The sequence below is a fragment of the Monodelphis domestica genome, chromosome 4, assembly GCF_027887165.1.
Source record: "Monodelphis domestica isolate mMonDom1 chromosome 4, mMonDom1.pri, whole genome shotgun sequence".
In the NCBI taxonomy this organism is placed as follows: Eukaryota; Metazoa; Chordata; class Mammalia; order Didelphimorphia; family Didelphidae; genus Monodelphis; species Monodelphis domestica.
In genome coordinates, this window is record NC_077230.1 from 327,271,646 (window position 1) to 327,291,612 (window position 19,967).

Below are 19,967 nucleotides of genomic sequence, written 5' to 3' on the forward strand. Positions count from 1 at the left end.
TGGGTTAGGCTGCACTCAGGAAATATTTCTAGGACATGTTTGACACCTCTGCTCTATAAGAAACTGAAAGAATCCAGGGAAGGAAAACCAAGTGTTTTCCTTGGAAACAACTTGGCTATGATAAGGGATCTGGCTGACTGGTATTTTTTCCTATGCACACCAACTAAGTCCCATCTTGGTTCTTAAATGTACAATTAGCAAGAAACTTGGATTCTCCCCCCCCAAAAAAATGCTGATAGGCACTTTACCCTCATCCTCTCTCTCTTAAATAAAAGGCACTTGTCAGCTATGAGCTACACATATGAACCAGATGTATTCCAAAAGAAGATCTTACCTCCTGAGAAAAAGGTGACAGACAGTGCAGCATGAAACATGGTTTTTTTGGATATGGACAATTTGGGAAATTGTATTGCTTGACACTATATGTTTGTAACAGAAGATTTAGTGTTGTTCTTTTCATAATTGGATGATGATGAGAAGAGAAGAAAATGATTATTCATTTAAAATTTTTAATTTAAAAAGAAATAGCTTAAAGAATAATAATTACTTTCTAGACTTTTGCAATAATTGCTTCGAAATAAAAGTTCATTTTATTGATCAATGTAATAAAAATATAAAGTAAAATAAGACTCATTTTTTTCCTTTTCACATCTTTTGACTCATCATACCCAATTGATGAGCTGTAAGAAAAGCACTTGAGTTCAAAAGTGAGAGAAAGTAGAACTTCTATTAGGGCAGTAGAAAGGTACTCAATGTACATGGTAAATCACGTATAGTATAGCTATTTCCTCTACACAAAATAAATATTTAATATACACAATAGTTACTAGAATTTTTAATGATAACTAATATTTACATAATATTTTAAGGTTTTCTAAGTGCTTTACAAAAATTATCTCATTGTTATCCTTAAAACACCTCTGAGAGCTGTGTTATTATTGTTATTCTCATTTTAAAGGTGAGAAAATTGAGGCAGGCTGTTAAATGACTTGCCAGGATCATACAGTTAATATGTATCTAAAGTGTGTATTTAAACTCATGTCTTTCTGACTCTAGGTCATAACACTATCTACTATGCCACTTGGGAGACTCAAACAACTCATTGTCAGAGAAATATAAACAAGCAGCAATAACTTATAAGTATTACCAATCTTCAATAGGAATTGACACTTAAAAAACTTCAAGACAACAGCTGAAAAGACAATTTACATTCCACCTCAGCTCTGTACTCTACAGCTAATTTCCTGTAGGTCCATGGAGTCTTCTCTTGGATTCACCTTCAAATTCACAAGGTATCTTCAAAAGCTGGCAAAGCTTAGCTTAGAGAGATTCATTGCTCATTCATAATCAGGCAAAGAAACATAAAGGAAAAGATGCAGCCAGAGATCTAGGATCCAGTCTCAGGCTAGCCTAACAAGACATGTGCTTTAGCTTCCATGCCATCACAGCCACCTTGTGGCTACAGTAGAGGAAGGGCTCTCTCTGCAGGCTCTTTAGAAGGCTGCAATAGTCCTGACAAGATCTATAAACGGTGGGATCACTTTGATTTAATGGCCAATCCTTTCTGATGTAGTCATATCTCTCCTTCAACTATCATAAGTTTGAAGACTGAGACCACCTAGCTCCATTTGCTCCATCATCTCAAAGTTATAAGTCCTTAAGAGGTAGGTACATATTTTCAGGGAATTAGTCAGGGCATCTCAGATCATGATCCATGGAATGTGACTTCTATTACATACAGGCTGGCCCTACAGGTTTTTGTTGTAAAACTTAAGAGGCACTGGCTTAAATTTGATAGCTTCTAAGAGAACATTTGATCATCAACTAAATTTAAAATCCTTTAACATTAAACATAATTGCTCAAATCAACAGGCATTTTTTTACCCAGGAATTTCTTTTAACTTTTTAATTTTTTTACTTGCTGATACAATTTTTAATAAGCCTTTCTGACATCTTGTAATCCATGTTCTTATCCTCACAAGATGGTAGACAATATAATAGAGGTTGTACATGTAGTATCATGTAATTCATATTTCCATGTTTATCATGTTGTGAAAGAAGACATTTATACTAGAGAAAATATTAATGGAGGAAATAAAGAATGCTATACTTCAGTCTGCATTCAGACACCATCAGTTCCTTTTATGGCAGTAGATAACCTTTTTTGTCATGAGTCTCGTGGAATTGTTCTGGATCCACGCAATGCTGATAACAGTTCATTCATTTACCATTGATCATCATGCATTGCTGCTGTTACTGTGTACAATGTTGTCCTGGTTCTGCTCACTTCACTTTGCATTACTTTCTATGTCTTTCTAGGTTTTTTATAAGGTTCATCATTTCTTTTCTTATGGCATGATAGTGTTTCATTGCAATCACATGCCATATCTTATTCAACCATTCCCCAATTAATGAACATATCCTCAGTTTCCAGTCCTTTACCACCACAAAAAGCACTGCTATCAATATTTTTGTATAAATAGCTCCTTGTCTCTCTTTCATTTCTTCAACAAGCATTTATAAAACACCTACTATGTACCAGACAAGACCAAACAGCCCTATAATGGAGGTCTAAAACATAGGATTCCCAACTCTTAACAACTTGAGGCCTTGAATAGATGCAACAAAGTGAGCTCACATGGGCCAGTGCCATAGGCAGAAGAAATGTCATCAGAACACATGGAAATACTGTCCCTTATCTCCATGCCATCACTCATCCTATCCTCTCCCCTAGAATTTTCCCTCTATTTCCATTTACTGAAATATTAACATTGTTTAGGACTTTGGGGAAAATTCAGCCTTCCATGATTTAGAATTAGAAGGGACCTTTCTGGTCATCTGGCCAATGATATCAAATTCAAAATAAGGAATGCATATTGACTTAGAAAATGATCAATTAACATTATTTTTGTTTTACTGGGTCTTTTATCTTATTTTGTTAAAACATTTCCCAATTACTTTTTAACCCATTTGGCAGCACTGTTGACCATATGTTTGTCGTCTCTGATAAGTCTAACATCCTCATTTTACAAATGAAGGAAATTAGAACTAGAGAGGATAAATAATTTGCCTAAGATCATAAATGTAGTAAGTAGCAAAAAAAAAAGTGGGATTTGAACCCAAATTTTATGCCTCTGAATCTAGATAGAGTTCTTTTCATCACAGTGACTCCAGATCCTTCAACAGTGACAAATGACTGCAACTGGCTTTGCCTTGAGACTTCAAGGTACCCATATTACTGACCAGAAGCATTTTATCAACAGCTGCTACCAGAGCACGTGTATCACTAGATTTAAACCTGTGAAAGATGAACGAGATCATTTAACCCAGAACCCTGCGTTTTCTAAATGAAATTTAATCCAGAAACCTCTGTTTTCTAAATGAATTAACAGAGATCTAGAGCAAAGAAAGTGATTCCTAAGGTTGCACAGCCCAGGAGCAGCAGCACACCAGACTGAAGTCTCCTGGCCCTTAACCGGGTACTCTTTGCAGAACACAATCCTAACTGCTTTCCATTAATTTCTTCTGATTAAGTGAGTGAGGATATGCTTACCATAGGAAATCTACAAGTGGCGGGCTTGTTCTCAGAGGCTTGTTCTCTTCCCCTTTCAAACCCCGCCTAAGGGAAGAGAGTGCCCCGGGGAGGGACACATTAATACAGTGAAGGGTTAGACTGGCACAAAATACTGCCTGTCTCCCCAGCCACACTGAACCCTGACTGCACCCAGTGACAGAAATCAAAGAGCTTAAATGCAAGGTACTCTAAATGTTAATTTCCTGATTCGGGTATATCTGACCTTTAGCGGAAAAAGTTAAACAGCCAGACAATTTGCTGGATATCGTGATTTTTACGCCACAAAAAAAAATGGTATTAAACATTTGCTCAACCCTATGATTTCCGACGGCTGATATTCCTGGCAGCTGCGGATGACACCTGGGGATGGCATTACCCACCAGTCCATAAGCAAGGGAAGAGGGAGTAAGAAATGATATGGGGAGGAGAGGAGAGGTGGAGGAAAAAAAAAAGAAATGGGGGTGGGAAGAAGGAAAATCAAATGAGAGATTGGACTTGCAAAGGTGAAAGGGAGATGGGAGGGAGGGATTAAATAGAAGTCAGTTAATAGAATCACAGAATCTCAACAGTAGAATAGATTTCAGAGGCCATGAAATCCAAAGCCTACCTTAATAGGGAGCTTCTCTATAGAAATTTCATCAAGTAGTCATGTTGCACCCACTTGGAGATCACTAGTGATGAGGAGCCCATCATATGGAAGCAACCATTCCACTTTTGGACAACTTTGTTAAGAAATTTTCCTTATATTGAGTTTTCATCTGCCTCTTTGCAGCTCCCCCCACCCCCTTGCCTTCATTTCTGTACCCAGGAGCCAAGTAAAACAAGTCCTCCTGTGGATGACAGCCCCTCAGATACTTAGAATGTCTATCAGCCTCTTCCTAAATTTTTTCCTCTGCAGCTTAAGCAAGCTCCAAAGAACCTCATCTGTTGTGATTGCTAATCCCATCACCTACTTGGCAGTGAGTACTCTAGAAACTCTACAGTTTGTCAGCATCCTTCCTCAAATATGATGTTCAGAACTGAACAAAGTCCCCCGATGTGGTCTGACCAGTACAGCGTATAACAAGTCTATCACTTCCCACATCTTGCTTACTGTGCCTTTCTTGATACAGCCTCAGCAGGCCTGAGCTTTTTTGGATGCCATTTTGAACTTTCAACTTCTATTGAGTTTGCAATTTATTAAAACTTTCAAGTTTCCTTTCATAAAAATTAATATCTACCATAGCTTTCCAAGTCTATGCTTGTAAAGTTTTTTTAATCCAAATATAAAAATTTGCATACATTCTTTTTTTTTGACCCTTACTTACCTTCTTTCAGTCATAGAATTAATACTATTGTATATTGACAACAAGACAGAAAAGCAGGAAGGGTTAGGAAAAAGGGGTTAAGTGACTTGCTCAGGGTCACAGAACTAGGAAGTGCCTGGGGCCAGATTTCAACCCAGTGTGGAGGAGGCAAGAAGAAAGAGAGAATTTACAAGATAAGCTAAGCATGAAAACCAAAGTAAAGGACTTGATCTGCCTGGCAATCAAGGGGAAGGTTCCAAAACAGAATGTTCCCAGGAGAGTCAGTTGGAGCTGTCCAGGGGAGATGAACTGAGGAACTTCAGCTCTTTGGGGTTTTCTGACCAAAGGGGAGAGACTAGCTTTTCCTGACTTGGGCAGAGAGAGAGACTTTTGTGGCTTTTGTCAGAGTGTGGACTTGAATTACTCAAGCAGAGACTATCTGATTAGAGAAAGAAGAAAGGAAGAAAAATATTTGTCCTCCATCTCTCTGATTGTCCCTGAGTCACAGCTGTGACTAGACTGACATTTCCCAAACCCTCCTAATTCTCCTTGTAGACTAGGGACACCCCTATCCCCTTCACCTCAATCCCCATCCTATTTGTTCCCAATAAACCCCCTTACTTAAGGAAGGAAAAGAGTTTTTCTTCATAAATTTTATAGTCCACTCAGAGGGGAGGGAGGAAGCCAAAAGGTTTCAAGAAGAGGGTGGTAAGGGAGGTGAAGGAAAGGAGAAAGAGTAGGAAATATCTTGACTTATTAACCATTAGGGATTAATAGGCAGCCCAGAGAAACCCCTCTAGCAGCATCTCTCCATCTCTCAAAAGTACTTCTATCTCCATAACAAATAGGCATCCTGAAGGTTCCCCCTAGCATCTCTCTAGTCCTTCCAAGGTATATCCATTTTCCACAACCAGAAATATAGTTTCACACAGCTTATCACTTTATTACAGATTTCAACCCAGGACCTACTGTCTCTAGGCCTGGCTTGCAATTCACTGAGCCACCTACCTGCCCCTCATTCATCTCTTTTTAATTGTATAGCAGATAGAGATTCTGCCTTGGGTTCAAGCCCAACTTCTACCAAATGCTGCCCTTGTGACTGTGCAAGACTTAACTTTTCAGTGCCTCCAGGAAATTCTCTAAAACTGTTAGTTGCAAAGCAGGAGTTAACCTGTATTAATAAATGTTAATTTCCTCATCTAAGAGTTACCTATAACAATAAAATTATAGGTACAGTTTCTGTTGCTATCCTAAAGTATATCTCCTTTCAAACATCTCATTATTTTAACCTGTAACAGTCTTTTAAGATCTTACAATCCATTGTGTTAGCCTTTTCTCCCCAGTTTCAAGTCGCTTATAGATTGGAAAAAAATATGTTTTCTGTTGCTTAGTTCATAGGATATTTAAAACTTTCAATGATTCTATATTGTCAACCAGGGACAAAGGGAGGGAGTGAGGAAGGAATCCTGGAATTTTTGCCAAAAATGAGTTATTAGAAAGAAGGGATGAAGGTTCTTCTAAAGATAGAACTGAGAGATAACAATCCTGCATTACTTCTCATTGCATCCATAATTCTAGCTAACTTCTAATCTCCAATCTGACAACAAAAAGAAAAGAATCAATAGTGTGTTGTAAAAAGCAAATTCAAAACATATGTACACATACAGAGTAAAAATGAGAAGAGAGAGCAAGACATGCTTTGAGCAACTTTTAAAAGTTAAAATTGAGACTATAATCTCAGGTAAAGTAAAGATAAAAACTGATAAAGTCTAGAGATACAAATAAGGAACCTATATTGTATTTAAAGGCACAACAGATAGTGAAAAATAGCAATATTAAATATATATATAACAAATACCATAGTGACTAGGTTCTTTAAAAAAAGTTAGGTGAATTGCAAAATAAAAAAGATAAAATAATAGGAGAAACTTCAATTTTGTATTCTCAGAGCTAGATAAAGCCAAAAGAAGGCCAAATTAAATTATAGAATAGTAAATTATTAGAGAACTAAATTTAAATAATTTAAAGCCATTTTTGAATAGGAATACACATATAATCATAATATGAACACATGGTTTCTTTATGACAATTATTCATATGTTAATATATAAAGGAATCATAAACAAATAATAAAAGGTACATATAATGTAGATATACTTTTTGTGCCATAGCAATAAAATGGTAAAAAAAATTTAATTAGAGAAAATGCCCCAGAAATAAATATAAACTGTTATGATTTTCTACATGATAGATAAAAGAACTAGTCAGAAATACTAAATTTTCATGCTAAAAATTATGATAAAAATATTGTAATAGTATATAAAAACTAATGGGATAAATCTAGAACAGTTTTCAGTAGAAAACAAATGTCTCTGAAAGCTGATATTAACCAAACAGAAAAGATCAATTTTTTAAAATGCAAAAAAAAAAAGAAAAGAAAAAGCCTTTGACAAAATACAACACTCATTCCTATTGAAACCAATAGAAAGCAGAGGAATAGAAGGTCCTTTCCTAAAAATAATAAACAGTATATATATAAAATCATCACCAAACATCATCTGCAATGGGGATAAATTAGGAGCCTTCCCAATAAGATCAAGTGTGAAACAACAATGCTCATTATCACCTCTATTATTTAACATTTTACTAGAAACACTAGCAGTAGCAATTAGAGAAGAAAAAGGAATTGAAGGTATTAAAATAGGCAATGAGGAGACCAAGCTATCACTCTTTGCAGATGATATGATGATCTACTTAAAGAATCCTAGAGAATCAACTAAAAAGCTAATGGAAATAATCAACAACTTTAGCAAAGTTGCTGGATTCAAAATAAACCCACATAAGTCATCAGCATTCCTATATATTTCTAACATGTCTCAGCAGCAAGAATTAGAAAGAGAAATTCCATTTTAAATCACCCTAGACAATATAAAATACTTAGGAATCTATCTGCTGAGACAAACACAGGAGTTATATGAACACAACTACAAAACACTCTCCACACAATTAAAACTAGATCTAAACAATTGAAAAAACATCAATTGCTCATGGGTAGGATGAGCTAACATAATAAAAATGACCATCCTACCCAAATTAATTTACTTATTTAGTACCATACCCATTGAACTTCCAAAAAGCTTTTTTACTGAACTAGAAAAAAACATAACAAAGTTCATTTGGAAGAACAAAATATCAAGGATATCCAGGGAAATAATGAAAAAAAAATTTGAAGGAAAGTGGCCTTGCAGTACCAGATCTCAAACTATACTATAAAGCAGTGGTCATCAAAACAATATGGTACTGGCTAAGAGACAGAAAGGAGGATCAGTGGAATAGACTTGGCATAAGTGACCTCAGTAAGACAGTCTATGATAAGCCCAAAGATCTCAGCTTTGGGGACAAAAATCCATTACTTTAAAAAAAAAACTGCTGGGAAAATTGGAAGACAGTATGGAAGAGATTAGGTTTGGATCAACATCTCATACCTTACACCATGATAAACTCAGAATGGGTGAATGACTTGAATATAAAGAAGGAAACTATAAGTAAATTAGGTGAACACAGAATAGTATTTATGTCAGATTTTTGGGAAAGGAAAAATTTTAAAATTAAGCAAGAATTAGAAAAAATCACAAAATGTAAAATAAATCATTCTGATTACATCAAATTAAAATGGTTTTGAAGAAACAAAACCAAAGCAACCAAAATTAGAGGGAAGCAAAAAATTAGGAAATAATCTTCATAACAAAAACCTGTGACAAAGGTCTAATTACTCAAATGTATAAAGAGCTAAATCAATTGTTCAAAAAAACAAGACATTCTCCAATTGATAAATGGGCAAGGAACATGAATAGGCAATTTTCAGTTAAAGAAATCAAAACTATTAATAAGCACATGAAAAAATGTTCTAAATCTCTTATAATCAGAGAGATGCAAATTAAAACAACTCTGAGGTATCACCTCACACCTAGCAGATTGGCTAACATAACAGCAAAGGAAAGTAATGAATATTGGAGGGGATGTGGCAAAGTTGGGACATTAATGCATTTCTGGTGGAGTTGTGAATTGATCCAACCATTCTGGAGGGCAATTTGGAACTATGCCCAAAGGGCGATAAAAGACTATCTGCCCTTTGATCCAGCTATAGCACTGCTGGGTTTGTACCCCAAAGAGATAATAAGGAAAAAAGACTTGTACAAGAATATTCATAGCTGAGCTCTTTGTGGTGGCAAAAAAATGGAAAATGAAAGGATGCCCTTCAATTGGGGAATGGCTGAACAAATTGTGGTATATGTTGGTGATGGAATACTATTGTGCTAAAAGGAATAATAAAGTGGAGGAATTCCATGAAGACTGGAACAACCTCCAGGAAGAGATGCAAAGCGAGAGGAGCAGAACCAGGAAAACATTGTACACAGAAACTAATACACTGTGGTATAATCGAATGTAATGGACTTCTCCATTAGTGGTGGTGTAATGTCCCTGAACAATCTGCAGGGATCTAGGAGAAAAAACACTATTCATAAGCAGAGGACAAACTGTGGGAGAGGAAACACCGAGGAAAAGCAACTGCCTGAATACAGCAGTTGAGGGGACATGACAGAGGAGAGACTCTAAATGAGCACTCTAATGCAAATATTATCAACATAGCAATGGGTTCAAATCAAGAAAACATGTAATGCCCAGTGGAATCACGCATTGGCTATGGGGGGTGGGGGGAGAGGAAAAGAAAATGATCTTTGTCTTTAACGAATAATGCTTGGAAATGATCAAATAAAATATTTTTTAAAAATCTCTTTGGGATACAAAAAAAAAAACATTGGCTAAAATAGAATCATAAGATTGTGGAAGAGACAGGATAAATAAGATCAGGTGCAATTATGCACAAGAACCCAATATTTCATTTATGAAAAAGATTCCTTTTTTGATTAGAAATTCTGGGAGAAGTAGAAGTCTCTTTGGCAGGATATAGGTTCAAACTCAAAATGAATATGAAACCTGAATAGAAAAGGTCATACCATAAAAAATTAGAACAGAATGAGAGTAGGGGCGGTTAGATGACTCAGTGAATAGAGCTCTGGGACTTAAGTCTGGAATACCTGAATTCAAATCCAATCTCAAACACTTACTATGTGACCTTGAGCAAGTCACTTTACCTCTGCTTACCTTAATCCACTAGAGAAGGAAATAGCCAATTTCTTTGCCAGGAAACTCCCATTGATAGTATACTCCCCAGGGTCATAAAGAGCCAGACATGATGAATAACATAAAGCACCATTTACAATTAAGAGGGGAATAATAAAATAAAAAGGGAGTTCATAAACATGAAAAACAATTTTGACTATATAAAAATTTAAATCTTTTGCATAAATAAAATAAATGACAAAATACAATAAATATTTATGTGCCGAGTACTGAGGTAAATGCTGGGGATACAAAAATTATGGTAAAATTAGAAGAGAAACAGGAAAGTGGAGAAAATATTTACATCAAAGATCATACACAAAAGTTTAATCTCCGTGATATAATGAATCTACATACTTACAAACACATATATTACAGTAAGAAAATATAAATGAGGATTTAACAGAACTATGAGATTTGTACAAACTGATACAGAGTGAAATAAGCCGAACCAAGAGAACAATATATACAATAACTAAAATAATATAAATGAACAGATCACTAAAAGGAAGTTAAACTCAGATAAATGTAAAAAAAAAAGGATCACAAGAAAAGATAATGAAATCCTCCTCATGACAGAAAGACAGGATTCTATTAGGATAGCATATTATATGCTTTGAAAAATCTGTTCTCTATATTAAATATTTTTGTTAATGATTTTACTTTTTTGTAAGGGAGGGTTACATCTGTACTGGAAACCAAGGGATCTAGATTAAAATAATGCAATGGCAAAAAGAATGAAAAAATGTATATTTTAAGGAGATTTTTAAAAAAAATCCCAATTCATCCATCCTCTGATAACTCAGGATAGTTAGCTCAATGATATTGCCTTCATCCACAACTTAAAAAATAAGAAAAATAAGGAAGATGACATAGCATCAACTAAGATTGCTATATATTGTCAGGTGAATTGATCCCTATTTTCAGGTTTTATCATACTATCTTTTTTATCCATTTGGAGCCAGTAAGATCAATACAAGCCCACTGTATTTATATAAATTGATATTTATATACTATATATAGATACATAGTACATAAAGCCAAGTCTTTAAACACATGGATTTATCTTCTTAAAAAACAAAATCTGGAAATAGGTTTTGATCAATGATTCATGTAAAACCCAGTGGACTTGCTTGTTGACTATGGGAGGGGGGAGGAAGGAAGGGAGGGAAAGACTATGAATGGAAACCATGGGAAAATATTCCAAATTAATTAAATAAATAAATAAATTTTGGGAAAAAATATCACTTTTGCTCATTGCATAGGGTAAAAAGACAAAGATCATTTCTTATTTCTCTCAATATTCTTAGAATATATTTGAGGAGAGATAGAAATCTCAGTAGAAAGGAGGCTTCCAAAGCTGAAATGAATAGACACATTGTTAAACCCTTTTAGTGGTCTAGAAAAGATAGCATATTGTTTGGTCAATTTTTAGTCATGTCCAACTCTTTATGACCCCAGTTGGGGTTTTCTTGGCAAAGATACTGAAGTAGTTTGCCATTTCCTTCTCCAGCACATTTGACAGATGAGGAAACTGAGGCATCAAACCAAGTTAAGTGAGTTACCCAGGGTTACACAGCTAATAAGTGTCTGAGACTAGATTTGAACTCAGAAAAATGTCTTCCTGACTCCAGGCCCAGCACTTTTTTCCACCACACCACCTAACTGCCCCAAGTATGTATGTAGTTGAAACAAAAACCCAGGTTTCTGAACAACGAATCCAGTGGTCTTCCAATTCCAATCCAATTCAATAAACATTTATTAAGGTCTTCCTAAGTGTCAGACACTGTGCTAAGGACATGGTATACAATTAACAAAAAGAAAAAAGAGAGTTCTCTTCAAGAACTTTCAGTCTAACTGGGAGAGGAGACAACACTCAAAAGGAAAAAAGAAAGCAAGAGGAGGTTCGTATGTTCCCCAGCCCAGGGAGCATCATTCCATGGAGCTCAAACCAGGCAGGAGCAAATACAGAGTGGAATGAGATAGAAAATTCCAGTGTCTGCCTCTCTCCAGGAAGGTGCTGAGAGAATAGAGTATGTCACCTTCTAGTCCTTGAGTCAGAGGAAACAAATGGCTTGGAAAAGTGGTATTGGTCAAGTTTTGAGCTGGCAGCATGTTAGAGGTAATGAACTTAACCTGGGCAAGAATGACAGGGCAGCAAATGCAATTAATTAAATTCACAAGATCTAAGAACCATGAACAGGAAAGGAACCTCACAAGTTATTTAGTCTAAAGAGGGTGAGAGTCATGAATCATGTAACCATGGGAAAACATTCTAAACAAAAATTAAATAATTAAATAAAAAGCAAAGAAATAAAAAATAAAGTGCTTTGAATATACCAGGAACTTTTAAAAAAATTTAAATGAAATTATGGAGACCAAATTACCTCACAAGATAATCCATTCCACAATTAGACTGTGGTTAGGACTGTTTTTTCTTATACATAAATATGTGTTTCTACCCACTACCACTAGTTGTCGCTGGGGTCAAGCAGATTGGGTCAAATCCTTCTTCCATGTGATAGTTTTAATTATGTGAATCTTAATGCTCATGTTCTTATTTAGGCTAATAAGTCCCACTTCCTTCAGTTCTCTCCTTTTGGATGCTTTCCAGTTTATCGGTGTCTTTCCTATAATGTGATAGTCTTCTGCCAATCCTGGACATCCTTCTCTGAACATCCTTTGGTTAATCAATGGTATCCATAATGTAATAACTTTAAGATTATGATTGGAAGTGATACTCTCAACATGTAAATAAATCAGAACTACTCCACAGTTATAACAAGGGTCTTTCATCGGAGCAGATAGAAGCCACACAGAACTCTAGTCCTGATACTTCCAATGAACTGCACAAAGTGAGAAACTATTCTATTTAAGAAAGAAAAGGTATTAATCTGGTTAATTGAACTGACTGGAATTTGAACGATTACGATGTGATGGAGGTTTTGATTGTCTTCAGCTGAGTTCTGGCTTGGGGGATTGAAAAGTACTTGAGTTTTTAGTGTTTGATCTGGAACAAGTGTCAATCTAGGGGTTCCTGAAAACAAGGGGGTCAGTATGTTGACACCTTACCCTCTGAACTGACTCATTCACTCCAACCTGCCCTCAAATTTTAATTGCTCTGGTTACACTCAACTCGATCTGACTTTGGTAGTGTTAACTTGGAAAAACCAGAATTACCAAGTAATCTGAAAGCTCACTCTTTAATCAGGAATAGGGATGTGGTTTCAAATATTTGATCACTACAGAGTCAACCTCTGTACACCATACAAAACCAAAGGTTCTGGGAACCATACCCCTGGAAGAAAACACCAAACCAGATGCCAACTGCACCCTGGGAGAAAACACAACTCAGTGCCAACTCCAAAGAGATACTGCACCTCAGAGTCTCTTTATACCCTTTTGGGAAGCCTACAGAGACTAACCACAAACAGGTGTGTAGACCTCTTTGCCATATAGCTATGGTATTAGGGAATGGCCAGCTACAACAAATTAAAGGCAAAGGTCAAACTGGGCTTCCTGAGGAGAAAACTTTCATCCAATAGAGAAGCCTTCAAAACAAAAAGGTGCTTAATATTCAAACCAAAACAGGGGTACTTTGCACTGGAGTTTCTCAAAATCAAGGGTAAACTGAGTCATCCAAAAATCCATATTGGCAATAGGAAGTACCTATGTTCCCTAAATAAATACCCTACTCCGACTCACCAGTCTACTTCTTGAGCCCTGATTAATATTTCACATTTCAATAATCTTAATAACACATCCACCTAGTGCATGGTATTTATTCATCCAGCCACTCACAGTAATGCCACTTTTAATTCTTAAATATAATCATTTATTTAACAATGAGGCATAATAACAGTCACATTACAAATATATTCAAATGTATAAATAACCAAATATACTACAATTCATATACAAATCTGGGTCACGTTCTTCCATTATTCCACTTAATAGTGTCAATGTGAATTTTTGGATGACTCGGTTTACCTTTACTTTTGAGAAACCCCAGTACTAAGCACACCTATTTTTTATTTAAATGTTAAGCACCTTTTTGTTATGGAGGCTTCACTACTGGTTGAAAGTTTCCTCTCAGGAAGCCCAGCTCCTGAGTTTGACCTTTATCTTTAATTTGTTACAGTGCACCATTTTCTAATGCCATAATTGCTGAATAGTAGGAGGTTTACACACCTGTTTGTAGTTGGTCTTTGTAGGCTTCCCTAAGGTATAGAGATTCTCAGGTCCAATATCTCTTTGGAGTTGACACTTAGCTCCATGTTCTCTCCTAAGGAGGAGTTGGCATTAAGAGCTGTGTCTTCTCCCAGGGATACGGTTCCCAGAGTCTCAGAGCCTTTGGTTCTGTATGGAATTAATTTATGACTGTGTGGTGCCCAGATTAATGAGCCTATCCCTTTATTTAAAATTTACGCTTAGAGTAACTCACAATTCTGAATTGCAGGTGCAAATATTATTCATTCAATCAAGAACACCTGTACCAAGGTTTCTCTGCTGTCAACATGGAAATATAGAGATCCCCAGTTTATTTAGTTTGAGTGTAGAAACCCCAGGTTTTGACCTTGTCTCAGGAGAGGTTTTCCCCTGAGGGAAGATCCCTCTTCACCAGACAGTGAACTTCCTGGTAGTTTGGGTGGGAACAGCTAATCCCATCCAATATTGAACATCCCTTTTGTCCCAATGGTTTCTCCCCCTAGGCTAAAGTCCATGACCAAGGTGACCCAGCCCTAGGCTGAGTCTTTCCCTTTTGTGTCCATTGTAGGGCATCAGCCCCTCACTATTATTCCTGTCTGGAACTCTTCATTTTCCTTTCTCACCATTGTAAGGTCAATCAACTGTCCCTCTAATCCTAAAGCCCCCAGGTCACCTAGAGTGGTATATACATTCCCCAAGTTCTTTTGTTCCTCGGAGTCCATCCTGAGTCGGTGGCACTCCCAGGGGCTGGTGACCAGAGCGTCTTGACTCCGGTGCAGTCTTGGAAATCAGCTCTGTTGTCGTAGTAGCAGCGCTAACCCCTTTTCCCTTGATTAAAGAGTGATTTTGACTATTTAATAGTTTTTTCTAGTGTTTTTTCTAGTTGACACTGCTAACTGTTGGTTCTCCCTGCTCTTCAGTAGGGTAGATCTTCATTACTCAAAATTGCATTTAGAAGTTCTTCCAGCTTACACCTTTAAAAGAGTGTTCAGAAAATGTTCCCTTTAAAGTGAATGGAGCAGTTGCCTTTATTCAGCCAGAGAATTGCAGAACCCCTCAGTTTCACCAATTCTGAGCTATTCAGACCAGACCAACATGTTATTCATTTACATGGATACTTCAGTGTATAGTCAAAATAGGACTCCCAGTGACATAGCTTAGGTTCATTCTCTAAGTGAGGCAAGCAAACAGCCAGATCATCAAGATATCAAGTCTTTTAGAGCCCCTTTTGCTTTTCCTTCTCTAAGAAGAGCTGGAAAAGAGCAAGAGACAATATGAGAGGTTTTATCTCTCTCCAATTCTAGGCAGAGGTGAAGGGCATTCAACATCACTGAAAATCTTCACCAATTAAATCGTTTTTCTTCCCCATCAATCAGTAATGACTTAGAAGCCCTCTGTCAGCTGACTTAATTCTAGCTGCCACAGCAACTACAAAGGATATTTTTTAGCACTACCACCCTGCTGAATCTGCACTTCTATCCCAATTTCTATATTAAGATCTGACATAAAGTTCCTCTCTTGGGCTCTTCCCCCAATCCATATAGCCACTGTGGTGTGCTGATAAATGTTTAACAACCAGCTTTGGGGGTGGGTGGTGTTCACAACACACTTTTAAATTTAATCTGGATTATTAACATTTTTCCATCACTTTCTTAAGTGCAGAAAATTAACAAAACAATAAATCCAGCTCAGATTTGTAACATTTGCCCATTTCCAAGGTGTAAATGCTTACACTGAATGTTTAACAATCTCATGAGCCAATATGAACTCACCCCCACATACCTCTGCCTGACCTATAAAGATTTAAATGAGAATTTAGAATCTCAATGGCTCTTCTTTCATTTTAAAAGTAAGAATTCCCTAAATTTCCATTTTGAAATTGATAGTTGGTTTTAATAGTGCCTTGGTGTCCAAATGTTTGTGTGATTTCTCATTTTTGTTAGTTTCTCACTTTTTAGTCATAAAATATTTATTGGCAAATGAGCTGAGATATCATAATCCCCTCCAGCAATAAGATCTCAACATGTCCCTCCTGCTTCTTTGTCCTTGAAATTATTTCTTTATTTACTTAATAATAAATATTCTATCTCCAGCTCCTTAATATATCAAAGTTCATGCACAAGTGAGGTATCATTCAACATTGTTCAGGATGGGATTTGAGTATTTAAATTTGTGTCACAGTAAATTTTTGTGCCCCAAACTGCTCAAATCCTATCTGAAAACTCTTTCTTCATACATATATATCATCAGTTTTTATTCAAACAAATTACTTTCCTATGCCTTTTAGGTATCAATAATTTCATCCGTAACACTGGCAATAAATATCTTACATCTTTTAACCATTGATATAAATCTTTCCCTTTACAAAAAAAACCATTGTTCATTTCCTTTTTATCACTCAACTGCTTCCTCCATATGGAAAAAGCCCTAAAAGGCAAGTATATCTTACTCTACCACGGGGCAGCCAAAACTAAAAGTAATGGTCCATCAGAGATGGTCTAACCAGGGCAGAGCAGAGTGAAGGACAAAATGTCCTTTCTCTTTATCACCATTCAAGGGATTTAGAAAGCTTCCTCCTGAGCTTCAGAATCGCCAGTTTCACCTTTATTGAAAGACTCTCCAAACAATTGTTGTTTTTGGTCAGTTCAGTTGTGTCCAATAGTTTGTGAACTCACTTTAGATTTTTCTTGCAAAAATACTGGAGCAGTTTGCAATTTCTTTCTCTGGCTCATTTTACAGATGAGGAAAGCCAAGGTAAGCAGGGTTAAGTGACTTGCCCAGCGTCAATGGTCAGCAGTCCTTTTTCCCTTCCTCCTCCAAATGACATTTTCCAAAATCATGGCACAGCTTAGACTTATCTTCTGCCTTCAGATTGTGTTTCCTCCTCATTTTCTTAATGAATCTCTTCAATTCTCCCCACCACCCTACCACCCCCTTACAGGAACTACTTTTCTCTAGCCTATTCACTTTTCCTTCTAGAACTGAGTTGTAATTACTGAAACTAAGATTCTAATATGTCTCACTAATTGTTGCTAATAAACAGAGCAGTTTTTCATGGCTATTTGTTATTCCAAGGAATCTATCATCAGGGTATGCTTAACAAGATCACAGATTAAAGGAACTCAGAAATCATCTAATGCAACATCCCCATTATACACATGAAGAAATGGACACCCATAAAATTTAAGGGGCTGGCAGATTTTTGTTTCCTTAAAGCTAGGTGGTACAATGGATAGAATGCCCAGAGTCAGAAAGACCTGAATTCAAATCTGGCATCAGATATTGACTCACTGTGTGACACTGAGCAAGTTACTCCATCCTATTTGCCTCAATAAAATGAGATGGAGAAGGAAATAGCAGACCTCTCCAGTGTCTTTGCCAAGAAAACTCCAAATAGGATCACAAGGAGTTGAACATGACTGAAACAACTAAATAACAAAAAGTTATATTAGCGGTAGGCTTGAGACTAAGGAAATGTTCATTTTTCTTAGAGAAAAGACATCAGTGGAGAAATCAGGCATGGCCACATGAGATAGTGTGTTAGAAAGGAAAACAGACAACATGAAGAACAATTCATGCCTGAAACTATGCAGCAATGCCATAGGAGTGAGCCATTGAATGGATTAAAGACTAAGATTAAGAACTAACAAACTCAATTTGATACTTTTCACTGAAGTTAGTTATCTGCACATTATAAGAAGCATATGGCATGTTATGGATGACAAGCACCCCTATCATGAGAACTTACCAAGCCCTTTTCAGAACTACTCATCTACATTTACTCCACCTTTCACTATCTCTCACCATTGGCTCCAAGAAGCAACCACCACGTTCACAATAAAATGGTCTCAGTAGATGAAGTCTAGTGTAAACAGCAGCCCTCAAACCCATCAGTGGGTTAGAGGAATGTCTGCTTCAACCATGAGAAGACTACTTCTGGTAGAAGTAGTGGTTGAGAACAAGTTGTTCCAATGGCCATAAAGGTGGCTCAAGCAGGACTGTGGAATTCTTTGAGCTTGGTCAGACATAAAAGGAGCCAAGGTCATCTACTGCATTCCAAACCACTGACAGTTGTCTTGACTTTTGTCTTGTCACTGGACTTCAATGACTCTGGAGGAGAATGAAACTGATGACTTTGTGCAATTCTGTGTCACTTAAAGCACATGTCAAGACATCAAAGGATAAATAACAACAACGCATCATAAACCCCCAAAAACTAATCTTTAATCCCCTATGAATCCCTGCTACTAAGAAGAAAGAAATAGGCTGTCTTCCAAAATCAGATTTTTAAAAATCCTTGCACATTCAACCATTCAACTAGAAGGCAAACATGAAAATTGGCAGTTGCAAAAAAAACTCTCAAGGATTTGGGATTATGCTCTGGTTTCTCTCCTAAAGAAACTATTAAAAGGAAACTTCTCATTGCAAAGGGCACACTTTCATTTAATCCAACCGAACTCAAATTGAGCACCTTTTGTGTGCAGAGCACCATATTATAAAATATAACTGACACTCAAATACAAGTTGTTAATGAATATACAAAGAACAATACAAAATAACATATAAGTTCCAAAAAAAGGTCAAAGTGGTATGTAAAGCCTGAAAGAGCAAGGGCATTTGTTAGAGAAATACTAGCAAATGGGAAAGATACTAAAGACCTTAGAAAGGAAAGGGCATTTGTTTGGGGCTTTATGAAATGGGCAGAGGGGATGTGGAAGAGTGTAAGTCTTCTAGATAAATGGATAGAATTGCGCACCAAGCTAAGAAATGTGAATATTACTGCATGTGTAAGGAGGGATATTGAAAGGGATGTTTTTCCTTCTTAATTTTTTTGTTTTGTTTTTAATATTAGTTTAACAATCAGAGAGTAGAAGGCTCATAAAACCATTATTATTCAATAAAGACAATATTCTGATGATTATATAAAAGGTGGATTGAAAAGGAAAGGGAAGGATACAGGCAGATGCATCAGGAAATGAATATAGTAGTACTAGTGTTAGATAATGGATCATTATGAGGCACCTACTATGTATTAGGGACTGTACTAATCACTGAATATACAAAGAATATTTTAAAAGTTTCTACTTTCAAGGGATTCACAGTCTATCTAGGAAGACCACATGCATGACTGTGTAGTTTTTTAAATAAAATTCATTTATTCTTTTGTTACATTAAAATAACCAGATCATTTCCTCCCCTTCCTTCTCTCCTCCCATTACAGAAGGCGTCATTTAACAATATATAGAGATAGATGCATAAAACTATGGCTTGCTTATTTCTATGGTGGACATACACAAGTCATTCTTCAAACAGTATTTCTGTCACTATATACAATATTCTTTTGGCTCTGCTTGTTTCACTCTTTATAATTTCATGTAGGTGTTTCCATGTTTTCCAAAAAGTAACCTGCTCATCATTTCTTACTGAGTAGTAGTAGTATTCTAAAACAATCATATGCCACAACTTGGTTAGCTATTCCCTAATTGATGGGCATCCCTTCCATTTCCAGTTCTTTGCCACCACAAGGAGAGCTGCTATAAATATTTTAGAACGATAGGCTCTCTTTCTTTTTCACTGATATCCTTGGGAAACAAATCCAATAGTGGTATTACTGAGTCTAAGGGTGCACACAGTTTTATAACTCTTTGGGCATAATCCAGACTGTTCTCCAAAATAGTTGCATCCATTCACAACTCCATTTGTGTGTATGTATG